Genomic DNA, 5,573 nt, shown 5'->3' with positions numbered 1-5,573 from the left:
AACTGGGCATCCTAGTCCGGTAAGTGAACTTTCTTTCTCAATGGAAAAGCAGTCTTCCACTCTGCGATGTCCATTGAATTAATGATGTGGAGTATTTAACAGTATTTATGAACAAAGTAATTGCAACATAGCTACTAATGACTCACTGTCTTCTCAGGGAAACACCCTAGTTTTCCACTGATACATCCTTATGGAGGAAAAAAAAAAAGAAAATAAAGCTTGAAGGAAATAAGCTTGTCTTGATCCAGAGACACCACCTAAGCTTTAGCAATGTGAGTGGGAGGAAGAGAGAGCTGGATAATAGCACGTGGTAGCTTTGAGATCCCAGATCTATTAAAATGTTAGTTTGCCTGTCTAGCCACTTAACATGTCTGGAAATTTTCATTCAGGACATATCTTCATCATCATCAAAAGCAAGTAGTCAGGCCAAAATGAATCTGGTTTAATTTTAGGGGGCAGGTAATCTCAAGAGGCCTTCTATTTTAACATCTGAAACAGCTTTCAGTGGCCGCACACAGATTGATACAAGCTTCTCTCTCCAATAGATTCAAAATGGCCCAAGGGAGTTAGTCTGATGTTTGTTTGCTGTTTAAGGTTTAGAAACTCTATGCTTAGATTCAAAGAACTTGCTTTCCCACCAGTGAAACCCGGTAGCCCAGAAACCTGCCCCTTCTCAGATTTCTTCCTGTTCTTCTTGAATTTTTTTTTTAAATTAACTACTGTAATTGTGCTTTCCTGATGCCATTTCCCAAAATGACTATATGGCTATAAGACTGCTTTTTCTTTTAACCTTCCTTGCACCCTTGCACATACTGAGATTGAGTCATTTCTCCAGGAAAATCCTAGAGAGCCCAACCTCCATGTTGATGAACAAGATTACTCAACCAAGAAGGACTTCGATGAGTGCCCAATTGCTCTGCCCTGATTCTCCCCAGGCAAGAGCAGCCAAGGTGGAAGAAACCTTCCGGCGCCAGAGATGAAGTGTTTTGCTTGCAGGGGATTTTCCTGGTGCCACATGCCCAGGGCAGGCAAGCAGGAACCCACCCACCCAGCTCCATCCCATCCCGCCCCATGAGAGTGCCCTGAAGCCGTGTCTCTCATGGAGGAGCTTGGCTGGAGAGGGACCTTGTAGGGGGGATTGACCAAACTCTGGCTATTTCAACAACTTGAAAGAGGGAAGAAAAACTATTTCTTAGAAGGTGCTTCAGCTGGAGAGGTGCCAGAGGGAAAACTTCCTCTAGATGCACACCAGAGGAGCCAAAAACAGGCAGCAGAGGAGAACTAAGGAAAAAGTTCCTTATCCCCCAAACCACCAGGCCCTCCAATTCTCACTTAATTAAATGAACGTGCACCAGCACTCCATACACCACACCACATCCAGGTAGAGGCAAAACACTTGGCTGGTTGTCGAAAAGCCTGCAGCCCCGAGGCTGCGACTGCCCATCAGTGCTGGGAGGCACAGCCATCAGGGAGGATTCGCAGGAGAACAGTCTATAGAATTTTTCTTATGGCTATAAATACAGCTTTTGTAACACCTTAGATCTTCCTTTTCTTATTACTTTAAAAGGAATTGGTATGATCACTACTTCATATTTTTTTATTATTCTTTGTTAAACTCTTCCATTGAAAATGTTTAAAAAAAGATCTCTTTTCCCTTTAACATTTCCCACCTTCTGCGTGTTTTCTTCTTTCGCTCTTTCTTAACCTGTCACTCTCCGGGGCCTCTCTCTCCTCTCTGACCAGCTTCCTCATGTACTTTCTGCTCAGGGATTGCTTTTATGACACAGGTATACCCCCTCCCTGAATGGCAGAAAGGAGCTTGTAGTGCTAGGTGCTGTGCTGAGATAAAGGAGATGATAGGTAAACTTCGCTTTGAGGAATTTGCCCACCAAACAGGTACAACAAAAATGACAGGAGGTAGAAACTATGAAGTTGAATTTACTACTAAGTTGTAAATGAAGCTCAACTCTTCCTAGTCCATTTCCTATTTACTGGGTCACAATTTCCCTCCTCTGCTGCCTGGATAACCACTATGGAGATCTAAGGTGAAAAGGCCATAGAAAAATAATATCCTTTCCAGCAAAGTACCTGCCCCACTGCCCTTTGCTAAGTCCCCTGGAGGCAGAGGAGATGCTCTCTGCCTGCCAAGTTCAGAGTCCACCACAAAACATCAACTGCACATCATTAGATTGACACTGCACTTCACAAACATACATTCAGGCGTTTCCCACCCTGAAGACTTGTCATGTGAAATCATCTAAAAAAAAGCCCAGACACAGGGCAGCAGATCAGGATCATTTCAATAATGGACACTAAGGCGGAGAACGGTGGGAGGGATCTTAAGCCTCTGTAGTTTTTAAAACTCAGGACGCTTGTACTTTATCAGACAGCCCAGCTTGTACTTTATCAGTCACGCTTGGAGAGGACAAGTAAATGCCTCACATCATCTTTCTCATATCCCAGTAGATTTGTCTTTGTTAGTGATAGGCATGGATTTATATGCACTGCTGTTCTAATATCTATCGCACTCTCTGGCCTGGAAGTTTCTCCTGATGCTGACTTGCTCTTCAGACCCAAATTCTTGCCCCCTTTGGGGCATTAAATACACCAGGAGAAGGTGATGAGTGTGAGATGCAAGATGTGTGTTCATGCAAAAAAAGGCCACATGAAGGATGGTTGGCCGCGATGGAAAGAAAAAACCACGGAGATGAAGGTTAACAGAAGGTGATGTGTATTTTAAGATGGAAAGATGAGTACAACCACTAAAATGCACCAAAATAAATGTATAAAGCATTGAAGACATTTGAGCAGGAAAAAGATTTGCCAGCAGTGAGAGAGAGGATTTCTTCTATGACAGATCGATAGCTTGCGAAAGGAACTAGACTAGGAAGTAGTCTAAAAAAAAAGAACAGAGCAGCAGTGAGCAGCTCTGCGCCTCTATGTAAGACTGGCTGCTGTATTTCCAGGTATTTGAAAGCAGACATGCCACTCAGCTTCTGGAAAATCAAAAATGCACTTCCCTTCACCCTAGACAAAGAAAACTCACTTTCTTAACTCATATATCCACTACTACCCTGTATCAACTATCTGCCTAGTGCACAAGCTCCCTGTGTGTTTGCTCTGAAGGCAGAAATGCTGTTCAAGGGTAGTAATTGGCAAGAAAGAACAGAAATGGTGGTGCCAGAATACCCTCCTCTTTATCCTTCTCTGTCTAGGTGCCAAAAACTTTCAGCATTAACCACCTTCTCCCCTCCCAAGACCTTTTCTCAACAAAACTCTTTTTTTTTTTCCTTCCCCTTTCAGGCCTCCAAGCTCCCCATCTGCTTTCTAGCAGCCTTGGACAAGGTGGAAGGGGAGCCTGCACAACGCAGCCCAGCCACACGGCCAACAGCCAGCGAGATGTGAGGGCCAAATCAACCTTTCTAATGCAGTTTGCAGTCTCCACATTTATACACAGCTTGCTGTTGTCCAGCATTGCTCTCAAAACATCTTCCGGCTCCAGGCTAAAGGGAACAATGTCGTGAGTTATGCTGGGAGGCCCTCAGGCTCCTGCCTTGCCTTGAGCTGACCCTACTGCTTACCATCAGGGACCAGGGGCCTGAAGCCCAGAGAAACCGCTCAGCATCCAAACAGCCAGCTCCCAGCAAGCACAGAGCAGTCAAATACGTATTCAAATACAGCAGGGTTTCATCCATAGACTCTCTTATATTCTCCAGTCTCACAACTATATAAATAAATAAGCGTTATCCTTCATAACACAGCAACAATCACTAAAGACTTACAGAGACTTACAGTCTCTGTAAGCAGCATTTTGCACTTACTTTTAAAATTAGGAACTGAAGTTGTACTTTTGGAAATTGCCAACTCATTTTGTTCTGTGCTGGAAAACTCCTACCACCTTGCCTTTTTTCGGTATTCTTGCACAAGATGCGACTCTTCAAAGATATCACGAACTATGTAACACATACTATTTACCTATTTACCACAGCCAAAGGATCTTCACAGAAGGTTTATTCAAATCATTTCTTGCCTGCCCACGCTTCTTCCATGCTAGACTTTGTTCCTTTCCTTCCTAGCTTCCTTCATTTTTAAAATCATCTACTTTTACATTTCTGAACCACTTCTCATAAAACCATTGATTTTTTTTCCTCTTCTTGTCACTTCTTGTTTTTCAGGGGAGATATTTTCTGCTGTATCTCAGACATAACTCTGCAGAATTCCTGGCTTGAGCACACAGGTGAAAGCTGAAAGATGCTGAAGTAGGATTGAAATGGCAGGCTGCAGCTTTACTTATAAATACATAATACAAACACTGTTCAGTGTGCACAGACAGAGCATTTTTTGCCATCCCACATTTATGCTTAAGAATACCAAAAAATCTTAGTGCTTCCACATGCTCTGATGGATAACAGAGAAGGAAACCTAATGCACATGGATATGAAGGTGATCTTCTCTTTCTCTTGAGATGTCCACCAGCCCATGATTCACTGAAGTTTGGTTCTTGGCCAAAGCCCAGTATTTTGTTACAAAACATTTTAACATCATGCCATGAGTGCTTGGGGCAGTACCCCACGGGGCACCACTGAGCTGAGGCCACACAAACATTTCTCAATTGCATTATACTCAGTCAACCTGTCACTAAAAGCCTTTTTTTTTCTTTTTTTTTCCCTAATATGCCAGCCAGGTATGAGGTATCAGTACCCATACTTGATGACTGCATAACAGCATCCCTGAACTGACCTGGCCAGGCACTTCTGTCTCCTTGGACCTAACCATGACCACTTTGCCACCTCAAAATTGAGCTTCCTGAGTGCTCTTCCAGTGCTCTAAGGATCATACTGGTCTGGGAAACATGATCAGATAAATGGCTGGGCAGAGCGGCAAGAAGCAACGTCCCTAATCCCCCCTCTAGCTTTTCCAAGGGTGCTTGCTGATTCCTTTCCCCAAGTTGTTCCTATCTGATGGGGCAAGTGCCCAGCCCTGCCCCTGGATCTCGATAAACCAGACATGGGGCAAATTGCTGCTGAGCTGCTGCAGCCCAGCAAGGCTCTTCTTGCAGCCCCAGATATGGCATCTCCCTTGTTCTGACAAACCCTAAGCTGAAATAAATGGCCACAAAGCAATGCCACCACCCATATGGGCTGCTCTTGTGCCGCAGGGAGGTGGGCAGCTGGCTGCACTGCAGCAGAGCAGAAAGTAGATCCTGAATAACCTGCTCTCTGTTTCCCAGTGGACTCAGTTCTCCCTTAATTCCTCTTCCTCCCAACACCCAGCACAGGAGCTGGCAGAGCTACCCTGCTTGAAATGAATACATCCCCAAATTGTTAGCATTTTATCCAGGACAGCATGGATAACACCGGCATCTCATGAGCAAGACCAGGTCCTGCACCTAAACATAGAGCCCAAAGTCTGCCCCAGGCCTGCCAAGAGTTCCTGAGCACCTGGAATGCGGTTTCAGATCTGCAGCTAAGATGACGTTTGCCCTTACATTTGGCCTTGGACTACTGGAACTGAACTACAGCAGATGCTGCTTCTCATGTTGCACTGAACACCCTGCCCAATGCTACTGCCCT

Source organism: Rhea americana, unplaced genomic scaffold (genome assembly GCF_003343005.1).
Source record: "Rhea americana isolate MKP2758 unplaced genomic scaffold, rheAme1 scaffold_132, whole genome shotgun sequence".
Classification (NCBI taxonomy): domain Eukaryota; kingdom Metazoa; phylum Chordata; class Aves; order Rheiformes; family Rheidae; genus Rhea; species Rhea americana.
The sequence above is the reverse complement of the archived record's forward strand: the minus strand, read 5'-3'. Positions refer to the sequence as shown.